Source organism: Mauremys reevesii, linkage group 2 (assembly GCF_016161935.1).
Source record: "Mauremys reevesii isolate NIE-2019 linkage group 2, ASM1616193v1, whole genome shotgun sequence".
Classification (NCBI taxonomy): Eukaryota; Metazoa; Chordata; order Testudines; family Geoemydidae; genus Mauremys; species Mauremys reevesii.
The window spans coordinates 222,731,203-222,744,928 of NC_052624.1; the positions used below are offsets into that span (position 1 = coordinate 222,731,203).

General features: G+C 43.4%; 1 long non-coding RNA gene across 3 annotated transcripts; it reads left to right on the top strand.

The window, feature by feature from the left end:
• The first annotated feature begins 344 nt into the window (after positions 1-344).
• On the top strand, positions 345-13,035 carry LOC120398393. Of its 3 annotated transcripts, XR_005594346.1 has the most exons (6): positions 345-604; positions 870-947; positions 1,983-2,099; positions 2,782-2,901; positions 3,003-3,321; positions 12,649-13,035. It is a non-coding gene; the product is annotated as an uncharacterized LOC120398393 (long non-coding RNA). The 3 variants fall into 3 exon arrangements; XR_005594347.1 differs by lacking the exon at positions 3,003-3,321; XR_005594348.1 differs by lacking the exons at positions 3,003-3,321; positions 12,649-13,035 and adding an exon at positions 5,934-6,372.
• Positions 13,036-13,726: the final 691 nt, after the last annotated feature.

The window sequence follows — 13,726 nt, forward strand, 5'->3', positions numbered from 1 at the left end:
GTTTCTTGTGCCAGTGCTTCAACGTTACTTTGGCAGGTGTTAGCATGAGCTTAACGAACCATTTTGTTTTCTCAGTGGGTATTGCTCCAGTGTCATATATGTAAAGGATGTCATTATCTGAGTTGCTGCTCAGCTCAACATTGTTCATCTCTGCTATACAGTGTGTTGCTTTCCTTTGCTTTCTTTGTACACTTGTGCATAGTGTTTCCTCTTTTCATAATTTCTGCAAGTAGTGCTGTAAGCTGGGCATTGATACAAGACATGAACAGTCACAGTATCCATAGCGTTCATTGTGAGGTGTGCTTGCCTCATCACTGTACTTATGTAGTGTCGGGGGGGTTATTTCTTATGGACAGCCGTATTTCTTTTTTGTATATAATGCATACTCTGTCTCCTGTGTGCTTATCATCTTCATTTGAGTGAGTGGCTGTTCACTCACTTTGCACATTTTATGCCTCCTGCCACTGCTCCGGTGGGGTTTCTGAATATTCTCATCTGAGCTCCTTTGTCGGGTTCCTATGGCTAAACGATCTTTTATCAACTCCTCTTTCCAAAAGCCAAACTCGCATGAATCTGCTGTTTTACACAGCTTGGCAATGTACTGGTGAGTGGTTTGTGTAGATGCTTGCTCACTCTTGTTGAAGAGGTAGTGTTCAGATATTATAACATTTCTTGGAGGTTGAAAATGGTTTTGGCGCATATCCAAAATTTTGGAGGGATTTCCGCAGACTGCTGGTGGAATATCCAGGTGCTGCTGGAGCACGTGGCATTCTTTCCCCATTGCTAAGAGCAGTGTGACAGCCCTTATTCTTCCAGCTTTTTCATTCAGTCCTGTAGCAACTTCATATTTTTCCCATTATGTTCTGAAGAACAGCCAGTTGTTGAAGACATCCCCTGCTGTGTCCAAGCATCCAGGACCTGGAATCAAGCTTTCTGCCAGGATTGAGGTTTGTGTTAAGTTGTCTGATAATGTAAGTCTGAGCAGCCGGATGTCCTCATAGGTGCACATTTACTTCTGACACCACTATCTGGTTCTCTGTCGGGCACAGAAAGCTTTTCAGGACCAGACATTTAGTTCATAGATGTAAGACGATACAAACAGGGTTGCGGCACTGACTGCTTCCTTATCTGTTGTCGCTGTGATCTGCTCTCAGACTTGGTGCTGACTCTTCTACATCCTGCTAAACAGAATATTGCACAGCTCAGGCCCTTGGAGCGTCTAGCTGCAGCTCCCTCTTGTGGGTGGGAAACTGTCTCTTCTAATGCTGGCCCCCATTGTAAACATATACTAGGGCCCAAACTGAACCCTTATTTTTCTTCCCAAAACCACTCCATCCCACTCATTCACTATCATTGTTGACAACACCACCATTTTCTCTGGTATTCAGACCCATAGATTGAAAATCATCTTCAGCTCATGCCTCTTCCTTCAAGCTCCCATCCAGTTGTGTCCAAATCTTGCTGCTCTTGAGTCTGCAGTTTTTAGGAATCCAGCCTTTTCCTTCTGCACATACAAAGTTTTTTTTTTTAAATGTATCATTTGTCTTACGGAAGTCAAGTAATGGCACTTCCCACTGCAACTTTACAAAGTTTATGTACTAAACTCTTATCCAAGGGATATTATTAGAAATATACAGGGGACGGTGCAATTATTTCTTCGGTTCAGCTGCATAATAATTGTGAATTACATTCTGGGTAGTATGAGTAGTAGACAAACTGGGACAGTACCACGCCCCAGAGCAACAGAACCCCATGTGGTAATACTATTCAGTGAGTTCCATCTTGTTCTCCTTGCTCGGCATGTGCATGGGGCTACTAAAAGGGTTAGTGAGGAAGCATTGGTTGTGGTGTCTTCAGCCTGTGAATAACACTCTATGACAATGTGTATGTCCCCAGTCATTAGCTGACCCAGAAAGGGGCTAAATCCCAGGAAAGGGCAATGACCCCATTACCTCTTTGTCTTTTCCCCATTTCTGTTTCAGAGGATGCAGATGAGAATCTTTTCCAGTGGCTGGTTGAGGTTGGAATAAGGATGAGAGCAGCAAGATGGCTGGAAGCCAAAGCTGGCACAGAATGTGGCTGCCTGCTTGTGAAGCAAGGTATCTGGCCACCAGCATGACACACCACTGCTGTGGGATCTGAACTGGCTGCCTGTGGCTCTCAGGGAGCTGCTGCTTTAGAGCTGTAAAGCCACAAATGGACTGCAACATGCTTACTTTAGAGACAGTCCATCTCCATGGGCCACGTTGCTGCAACTGAGAACAGCCCAGGTGCTTGAGCAGGGAGAGCTCCCTCCATAAAAAGTGCCAGAGCTGCTGGCAGGCTGCCCTTTTCTCTATGAGGGCTTTGGAAAGGGCTTCACACCCCTCATCCACTGCTGGTCCCAAATAGCTCGTGCTGTTGACTTGGGCTCCCTGCATGGCTCATCTTTATACAGAGACTAGGGGCAATCTTGAAGGGGGGAGGGGGATTAATTATCAGCGACACATAGGCCTGGATTACCTTTTATCTGTCTTTTTAAAAGCCAAGTTAAAAAAATGAGCTAATAATTCTCGTCCTGGTGTATAATTTGGTTAGTTTCAACAGTGTGGTTAGCACTATACCAGACACAAAACAGGACCGTCTCTGAACTGAAGAGCTTAGAATGTAAAAGACAAAGCAGAAAGTGGATGAGAAACACTGGTAGATCCAGATGAGGGAGTGACATACGTTTTCTCTCCCTGCTATATATGAGCTCAAACTCTGAGGGTACCAGGATTGAAGTAATTCTTTTAAATTAAGGATCTGCATGGAGAGAAAGCAATGGGTTTGCAAACCAGGGCCCCAACCCAGGTGCAAGGGTCCATCCACTTGGCTCCGGTTGCAAGACAGAGAGGCCATAGGTGGGAGAAGTAACATACAGTAAGTAGTTAAACTATTGTATGGAAGCAGAAGAAAGGCATGTCCTGTATATTACTTCCAAAAGCATTAAGGTTAATGGCATAACTGGTGTCTTTATACAGGTAGGCATATTGTGACGGGACAGAAGATAATCATGTTAACAGTGGCCACTCCCATCTTAAAAGGAGGAAAAAGAAAATAATAATCTTGGAACTACTGGAGAATTGGAGGGAGCGGTTATAAGCTGTTTATACAAATATCTTTAGAAGAGATGTAATTTAAAAAAAATGGCAACAATGTTTGAAGCTTTACATTTTTTTAAATGTGGCCTGCTTTTCAAACATATTAATCTTTTATGAAGTCAGTCTTGCTATTGTGAGATTACGCAATCTTTTCTATTCCAAACACTGGAGACATTTATGGAAGATACAGCGTTTTGAGGTATTTTTTGTCTTACTTAAGAATTAGAATATAATACTGCTTAGCTGAAGAGAACTTTATTTCACCAAATATGTTGGGGGGGGGCATCAGGTGGGAGGAGCGGGTGTAGACCAGAAAATTCACATATTCTTCCACATTAATTTTGACCTGCAAATGACTTAGAAAAGTGAGTGCAGTGAATATGTCTAGCTGCATGAAATTTATAGTATTAAGTCTCAACAAAAGCTTGATTTGCTTTATCCGTGTTATGCATATCTTGGAGCATATCGGCTTACAAGTCTCTGGCACAAAACTAACTCATTCTCCCTGCAAACCCTTCCTGTGAGCTTATGGATTTGAGTCCATCTGTTGATTTTTTTCCCCTTTTGTTTAAAGAATTTGTGAATAAAAAGCTGTCATATTTGAATTTCCCAAGGTTTTGTTCCTAGCACTTCCAGCAACTGGTGCCTCTCAAATGCAATATAATGGCCTAAAAGAATGTGGGAGCTGTATTTAAGTGTGCTCGTCATTATACTGAATTTCTAGGCAACTTTAATCCAGGCAAGGAAGTCAAATTACAACATGTTGTTTTTCCTAATTCAATTGCTGGTCATTTTTCTGCCCCCTCTACCTTTCATATGGTGACCTGAAGAAAACCAAACTAACATGCCGTGCCAGGATTCATAGCCAGCTAGTGACAAATGGTTTAAACTGGGGGCCAGATTCTCAAGTGCTTCCTCAGTTTTTACTTAGCCCTTACACTCAGTGAAGTCAATGTCAAAATGTAACAGGCAACAGTGTGCACTTGTACAGTTGGAGCCTTACCCTGATGAAAAGTGGATGTAAGATGCCAGCAATTAGTTTTACTATGTTTAGCCTATTTGTTTGCAGCTATACCAGGTGGGATCTCATGTGTTAGCCAAGTCGAGGAAGGCCTGCTGGCTACCTGAATCAGATACATCCGAAGAGAGGAAGGAGGAGCTAGGACTTGGGAGATGTGGGTTCAAGACCTTCCCCTGCCACAGACTTCTAGGCCACCCTATGCAACTTAATTAGCTTCTCTGTGCCTCAGTTCTGCATCTGTAAATGGAGATAATGTCACTATAGTGATAGGGGGTTGTAGGAATAAGTAGGATGGATACCTAAGACAGAAAGCTAAAACACTGCAAGCCACTCAGAACATGGCACTACCGACTGAGAAGAGGCTCCCCTCTGGCAGCACTGAACTCTTGCCCTAGCCTGCTGCTCGAGGGTATTTTCCAGCTTGGGTAACTATATGCTGCCTAGCTCAATTCATCCTGTAGTTGCAGTGGGGGAGATTGTGTTGTTCATCTCCCGTCCAGAAAGCCTTTGTGCCATGTTACTGGTTGCAAGGCCCTCTGCGGGCTCAATCAAAGTGCTGTGTCTGGAAAAAGTGGTAACAATAAAACATAATCAGCTCCTGGAGTCACCCAGGAAACCATCCAGACCCTTAGGACCAAACTGAGAGGTGATGATATGAAAGGTGGGTCAGTCAGCCCCACCCACAGGCTATACTTATTTATTTATGTGTGGGTGTAAGGGAGACTAACCCAAAGCAATTTACATGGAAAGGAGCTGGAGGAGGAAGGTTTATATTTATAGCAAAGAGGGAACTATGTTACCTTACACCCTCCTGTTTAGCAGATTTTTCCTGTTACTGTCTGGGACCACAGATCTGACCTTCCATCCAGTGGCCTGTTACCAGTCACCATAAGACATAACATAAGAAAGGCCGTACCGGGTCAGACCAAAGGTCCATCTAGCCCAGTATCTGTCTACCGACAGTGGCCAAAGCCAGGTGCCCCAGAGGGAGTGAATCTAACAGGCAATGATCAAGTGATCTCTCTCCTGCCATCCATCTCCATCCTCTGACGAACAGAGGCTAGGGACACCATTCTTACCCATTCTGGCTAATAGCCAGACTTAGCCACCATGAATGTATCCAGTCCCCTTTTAAACATTGTTATAGTCCTAGCCTTCACAGCCTCCTCAGGTAAGGAGTTCCACAAGTTGACTGTGCACTGCGTGAAGAAGAACTTCCTTTTATTTGTTTTAAACCTGCTGCCTATTAATTTCATTTGGTGACCCCTAGTTCTTATATTATGGGAATAAGTAAATAACTTTTCCTTATCCACTTTCTCAACATCACTCATGATTTTATATACCTCTATCATGTCCCCCCTTAGTCTTCTCTTTTCCAAGCTGAAGAGTCCTAGCTTCTTTAATCTTTCCTCGTATGGGACCCTCTCTAAACCCCTAATCATTTTAGTTGCCCTTTTCTGAACCTTTTCTAGTGCTAGAATATCTTTTTTGAGGTGAGGAGACCACATCTGTACACAGTATTCGAGATGTGGACGTACCATGGATTTATATAAGGGCAATAATATATTCTCAGTCTTATTCTCTATCCCCTTTTTAATGATTCCTAACATTCTGTTCGCTTTTTTGACCGCCTCTGCACACTGCATGGACATCTTCAGAGAACTATCCACGATGACGCCAAGATCTTTTTCCTGACTCGTTGTAGCTAAATTAGCCCCCATCATGTTGTATGTATAGTTGGGGTTATTTTTTCCAATGTGCATTACTTTACATTTATTTTACATTTACAGAACTACAAGCTCAGCACTGACACAGGACTCCAGTCCTGGGGTATGATTAGTGGAGCTCCAAGAATCCCAGTTGGTTCCCTGCTTCTGTTTAAACCAAGCAAAGGAATAGGAACTTATCTGTGCAGCTGGGTTTCACTTTATCACAATGGCTTCCCCAGCACTACCTATTGCCTGAGTCTGATCTCCCGGTAACCTGACCCTGCCTGACACGGGATTCTCTGTCGGTCCTCTGGCCTGTCTCCGATGCTGATCTCCTGGTATCCGACCCAGACTGCCTCCTCGATCCCAACTCACACGCCAACCTCTAGGTCAGACTACCCATGTCTCAACTGTGACAGTTACATTCATCGATTCCAGCCCAATAACGTGTGAGCTGCACCACCTTAGCGGATGATGATCTATATGAGGGTGTAGGTAACATGCTGGTGAGGACAGATTCTGTCCAGACCTTGAGTGGATGCGCAAAGTGTGGTGTTATTTATTATTTGTATTACTACACCACCTTGGAGCCTAGTCCTGGAGCAGAACCCCTAGGCACTACTAAACACAGAACAAAAAGTCCCTGCCCCAAAGAGCCTACAGTCTAAGTATGAGGTATGAGATGACTGAGGGATACAGACAGACAAATGTAGGAGAACAAGGAAACAAAGGTCTGCTTTCCTCCCCAGGGATGACTGTGTTAGAGTGCATATAGTCTGTAAAGTGCTGTGATATTTGTCAGGCTTATGGGCACCAGGGCCGGCTTCAGGCCGATTCGCCCGACTCCCCAGAATCGGGCCTCGCACCTAAGAGGGCCCTGCCCCTTAGGCACCTTTTTAATTTTTTAATTTTTTTTTACTCACCCAGTGGTGGTCAGGGTCTTCAGCAGCACTTCAGCGGCGGGGGGTCCTTCACTCACTCCGGCATTTTGGCGGCAGGGGGTCCACGGAAGACCCGGAGCGAGGGAAGGACCCCCCACTGCCGAAGTGCCGCCAAAGACCCGGACCACTGCCAGGTGTTTGAATCGGACCCCGCAGTTCCTAAAGCCGGCCCTGATGGGCACTACCTAAACATTTTGTTACGGCATAGCGTTTTATTTTAAGTATACAATGCACGTGCTCTTGTACTCTTTAGAATGTGGCAGCTAATTTAGTCATTTTGGGTAACATTTCTCAAAAAGCCTAATTTAATTAGGCTCCTAAGTCTCATTTCTAAAGCATCTAAGTCATTTAGAAGCCTAAGTCCTGAGCACTGTGTATGTGGCTGATTATCAAACACCTCAGGTCCCCTTCTCATAAGGTATCAAAGCAAAGGTGACTGGATCACTTGAGGATTACCTGTTTTGTTCATTCCCTCTGTGCACCTGGTATTGGCCACTGTTGGAAGACAGGGCTAGATGGACCTTTGGTCTGACCCGGTACGGCCGTTCTTATGTTCTTATGTAGAAAGTGTAGTGTTTGAAACACAGAGGGAAAAGACATATTGGCTCATCTAGTCTGTCAATCTTTCTAAGCAACATTTTCCCAAATGCGGTATTCATTTTTTTATGGCTCAGCTTTTTAAGTTATTTAGGCATTGTTGAACTCAGTAGTGCAATGCCTAGCTGGTTTAGGCGCCTGTCTCATTTTCTAAAGTGATGTCGGCACTTAGGAGCCTAAATCCCATTGACAGTCAATAGGATTTAGGCTTCCAAGTGCCTACATCGCTTTTGAAAATGAGCCTTAGGCTCCTAAACCAGTTAAATGTTGCATTCAGCGCTTACAAATCTGGGCCTCAGTGCCGCCTTATTGTTATGAACTGGAATATATTTTTTAAAATTCAAAACTGAAATGTGTTTATAAAAGTCTTAAAATGAAACAAATGTGGGGCCAGAGGCTAACTGGGCATAAAAGATACAGAGTTAACATCATGTGTGTCCGGAGCTGCAAATTAGAGCGCACCACTTCTCAGTGTTCCTGAATGAATTGGTGCTCAGCGCTTAAGAGGCACATGCACACAAATATTCCTGGAATGTACTGTATGTAATGAAACTTTCGGTAGCTGAAGAGCAGCACCCAGCAACTACAGTACTGCAGACGCCTTACTGAAGCAAGGGCCTAATGTCTTTGCTGAGGAATGCAGAGACAGACAAGTGTTTGAAGTATTTTTAAAATCAATTAAATCTGCAACTTAAGAGTAAATGGTAGTCCAGTGGGACAACAAGAAACCAAGCCAATGGGCAAAGCTTAGTGCCTCACCACAAGTTCCTCTTAACTTCTAAAAATATATTCACCTATAGCAGTAGTTTCTCCTTCAAAATAAAGAGCTCACTGACTAGCTACAATTGCCCAAAATGTAAGAAAAAAACCCAGTGAATATTTAATGTAAAGATGAAAAATCTCAAACATCTCCAGAGTCATCAAATTGCCATAAGCAGGTCTCTATTTCTCTCTTTCCCTTTCTAAATGGCAACATGTCCTTGTGTTGCTTCATTTTCAACTGCGTTGGTTGTATTTACCACAAAAAGGATTTTGTGCTGTATTCTACTGAGCTATCTTAATGAAAAATAAATCTGCACATTGATCTGCAAGATAAGCCAGAGAGGAAACTTGCTGAGTGCAATTTAGCAAGTTACTAGAACTGGATGCCAATAGCATGAGCAGATAAGGAGGGTTTCTTGTCCTGTCACCAAAACCCTAATTAACTGAATCTCTATACATAATGCACATCCTGTTTGCAATATATAATCCATTACCTGAATGTGTCTCATAGTTTTTATGCCATGCTCTGGGAGTTGTCTAAGTCTAATGAAGATTAATTATAATTTGTACTCAGTCATGTGGATGCCCCTTTTCTTAATTGCAGATTTACTGAGGTATGTTAGAAACATTGACTGTATTCACATAGAAGCATAGGACTGGAAGGGACCTCAAGAGGTCATCTAGTCCAGTCCCCTGCACTCATGGCAAGACTAAGTATTATCTACATCATCCCTGACAGGTGTTTATCTAACCTGCTGTTAAAAATCTCCAATGATAGAGATTCCACAACCTCGGTACACAATTTATTCCTGGGCTTAACCACCCTGACAGTAGAAAGTGTTTCCTAATGTCCAACCTAAACTACCCTTGCTCAGTTTAAGCCCATTGCTTCTTGTCCTATCCTCAGAGGTAAACAAGAACAATATTTCTCCCTCCTCCTTGTAACAACCTTTTATGTACTTGAAAACTGTTATCTCTCCCCTCAGTCTTCTCTTCTCCAGACTAAACAAACCCATTTTTTTCAATCTCCCCTCATAGGTCATGTCTTCTAGACCTTTAATCATTTTTGTTGCTCTTCTCTGGACTTTCTCCAATCTGCCCATGTCTTTCCTGAAATGTGGCACCCAGAACTGAACCGAATACTCCAGCTGAGATCTAATCAGTGCAGAGTAGAGCGGAAGAATTACTTCTCATGTCTTGCTTACAACACTCCTGCTGATATATTCCAAAATAATATTTGCTTTTTTTGCAACAATGTTACGCTGTTTGTAGTTAGATGAGGTCCTGAAACATAAGTCCTTGTATTAGAGGCCCGGTATGAGGCCTAAGGCCTGAACTAAAGTAATGATCAAAACTTTGTTAATATAAAGCAAAGTTAAGCTGTGAGCCAGAGGCAGGCCCTGCATACAGAAGCTGGCAAGGAAAAGGCTGATGTTGCAAAATTACACATACCTAAAAGGCACTGACACTAGAGATATAAACATGTGCCAGGATGGTACCAAGAATACTCCGATACTTGCACAGTCCACACATAACAAGGAACAGACTGACCCATCCTAAAGACAGGCAAAAAGGCAATATGATGGCAGAGTTGTTTTGTTCGAACCAACATGTACAGGCTGAGAGGCGGCACCTTACTACTACCTCAATATCTCAGGAGTGATGTGTAACTTGTTTGTACCTGTGCATAAGAATGCACCCCTGAGGAGTTGTCTTGGTCTGGCCTAGGGGGAAGTGGAGAGTTCCACCGCTGACCGAACTGGTCCATGGTCAGGGGGCACATATTAAAGTATGTCCTGTAGAGTCTGCGGGAAACTATTACTGTGCTTCATTTGGCAATAAACCTGGCTGGGTGCCTTCGTACCTTATCGGAGTCTGTGGTCATTGGGGGTTCTCTCAGGGTTGCTGTGCCAGCGATCTGCAGAGCCAGGGCAGCACACAGAGGGAACACGCACGCACCTGACTGTTATCAACACTGAACAGAGCAGAGCACCACACTGGTAGCATCTGACAACACTGTTGACTCACATTTACCTTGTGATCTACTATGACCCCCAGATCCCTTCCCCAGTACTCCTTCCTAGGCAGTCATTTCCCATTTTGTATGTGTGCAACTGATTGTTCCTTCCTAAGTGGAGTACTTTGCATTTGTCCTTATTGAATTTCATTCTATTTACTTTAGACCATTTCTTCAGTTTGTCCAGATCATTTTGAATTTTAATCCTATCCTCCAAAGCACTTGCAACCCCTCCCAGCTTGGTATCGTCCGCAAACTTTGTACTCTCTATGCCATTATCTAAATCATGATGATGATATTGAACAGAACCAGACCCGGAACTCATCCCTGTGGAACCCCCACTTGATATGCCCTTCCAGCTTGACACTGAACCACTGGGAACAGTTTTCCAACCAGTTATGCACCCACCTTATGCACCTAGCTCCATCTAGGTTGTATTTCTCTATTTGTTTATCAGAAGGTCATGTGAGATAGTATCAAAAAGCTTACTAAAGTCAGGATATACCACATCTAGTGCTTCCCCCCATCCTCAAGTCTAGTTACCTTGTCAAAGAAAGCTATTAGGTTCATTTGACACAATTTGTTCTTGACAAATCCATGCTGACGGATACTTATCACCTTATTTCTTCTAGGTGTTCAGGCTTCTGACCTTGAGTGCTTTCTTAACGAGACAGTGCACTCACTCATGCAGGGGCGCACACACTCTCTCTCACACACACCTTCACACTGTCTCCCCAACGCACACACCAGAGCTCCCTGCATCCAGGTCACTTCCCCACCTGGGCTGTGCTGAGGCATCAGGAGCTGCTGCTCTCCTGCCCTCCCCTTACACAGTCCGCAGGGAAAGTGACCTGGATGCAGGAAGCCATGACATCGCTCCTTGCTCCCCTCTCCCAAGCCCCTAGGGCTGCGCGGGGCAGAGGAGCAGAAGTCTAGTGCATCCAAGTCAGTTTCCCCATGTGGAGGGGGATGCAATGGTTAGAGGGGCAAAGGGGGGCACAGTGCAGGGATTAGTGGCACAGGAGGGGGCAGGAGTGGGGGGCAGGGGTTTTGTGAAGGGGATATGCACAGTGCTGGAGTTAGGGGCACAGGAGGGGCAGGGGTTGGGATGAAGGGGACACAGGAGGGGACAGGTGTTGGGGTGCTGGAGGAGGGCAGGGGTTGGGGTGAGGAAGCATGCACAGTGCAGGTGTTGGGGCACAGGAGGGAGGTGCAGGGATTGGGTGAAGGGAGCACAGTGTAAGGATTAGGGGCTCAGGAGGGAAGTGCAGGGTGGTAGAAGTGAAGGGGTGCAGGTGTTGGGGTACAGAAGGGGGCAGGGTTAGGATTTCCTCAGGGAGACCCCTGAGGAAATGCCCATGATTATATTTTTCTGTCCTATACAGATATAAATTGACCCTTATCACAAACTGAGTTTAAAGTGTCATAGAAAACTGCAAAGGGGGGTGGACAAAACCCACCCACAGCGTCCATAATAATTGTTGATGGTGGTGGTTGTTTAAGCTATAACTTTCCAAACACCTGAGGACAGTCCCTGTTTTGAGGCACTCACAATCTGAAACCTTACAGACAAGTTGTTTTTTTGTGATCTGCTTCTTCAGCTATTCACGCTATTATGCGTGTTGTGTGGTTGGACTCCTGAGTCACATGGCATTGTTTTCATTTCCTGATTGGATGACCAAAACATTTTAAGGAGGAGAATAACAAAGAGCAAAGAACAGATAACACACCACCACTTCAAATGTTCAGCTGCATAATCATTCAGGCTAAAATTCATAAAAACATTCAGGATTCATGAACATATGTTAGCCAGTTGTCCAAATACTTACCAAATATCCACAAATTCATAGTAAACCAAACTAAGTGCTTTCTGCCATAGCTGTTGCCAACTTGCTTTTATAACACTTAAAAAGTCTCTGGTATCTTTTTTCATAACAGTGAGCGCTTTCCTTAACATGTTAGCTGAGAACTGTACAGATAGTGTTGTTGGTTGCCTGCTGCGTTCCAAGTGCTGTACCACTGTGCTTCTGCTTATAAGCTCACTACATAATGATTCCCCCATACAACATTATGAGTAATTTTGGCTTCTATTCTAACGCTCCTACTATCATTAAATCTGCCTTTTCTTTTTTAATTAGATTCATACTATTTAACTGAAGTTCAACTTTTTTTCCTTAACTGTCAACTTAATTTAGCATCAATAACTCTTATTTAATCCTTAGAGTCTAGAACAATTAGGCTCTGTATCTAGCAGGTTTTCTTATCACTCCTCCTTTAGAGGTGGTAACAGGAGTGTCAGTGTCCCATTTTATTTTTTTCTGTATTTGAACTGACCACTTGAGACTCAGTAGATTCAGCAGATTTGTCTGTATTGCTTGCATTTCTGAGTTGGAAGTTGACAGTTCTGTTTGTTTCATATTTTCATTCCCCTCATGCACAATTCTCTTAGTGCTCATCAAATCCTTTCTGTTTCTTTTAGAAATCTCCTTCCTGTGTCTCAATAAGATCTTGGAGGAGTGTGTTGGTCAACCACCTTTGCAGGTTTCCATGCAGCTTTTTGAAGGGTACAAAGTGTCTCTCCATTTTCCAGTGGTGATAAAGGGTTTTCACCTTCGTCAATGAAATATTTCTACTTTGCTTGTATCAATGTTAGGGTCATTTGTATATCTCCGTGTATCGGCTTGGGTTGCAACAACTATGATGAAGTTGGCAGTTGAGTCCTTAAACATCTTCCCATGAGAAGCTGAACAGGTGATCCAGCCTCTCCAATAGGTATATTCCAATACTCCAACGGGCTCATATAGGTGTCTGTTATCCAAGCTGAATTTCGAAGAATCCTTTTTACAGTTTGAACTGCTCTTCCAGCCATTCCATTCCATTCTGGGAACAGATCTGATGATTTGTAAATAAAGTCTCATTGCTTTGCAAAAGTTTTAAAGTCTCTGGAGTAAAACTGTGGACCATTGTCACAAATGAGTTCTTTGGGTATGCCAGACTTTGCAAATATAGGTTTGCAGTTTCTGATGCAGAAGCAAACAGACGTATTTTGAATAATAATCAACCAGAGTAAAATAATTTGCACCTTGAAACTGAAACAGGTCCATGCCACGTTTTGTCAAGGTCTGTTTGGAACATTATGTGATAGCATTGGTTCTTTTTCCTTTCAGTTTTTGAAGGTTTGACATATATTGCAAGATTGTACTATCTCATCAATTTGATTACATATACCTGGCCAACAGACAGCATCTCGAGTTCTCCTTTTACATAATTTTGCTCCCAGATTACTCTCATTAATAATAGCCAAGATCTCTTTTCCGAGTCTTCCCAGTACTCTGATTCTATCACTTTAGAGGCAATTATGCAGCAATACAGCCCCTAATCTATTAGAACTTGCATCCACTGGGACAGTAACTGGTTTTTTTACATTAAAGTACATCAGCACAGGTGCCCTTGTGCACAATTATTTCAAGTGTTCATATGCCACCTTATCCAGGAAAACTTGACATCTTTTCCCAACAATTGTCTTAAAGGAGTTGTTAGTGTTGACATGTGAGGGA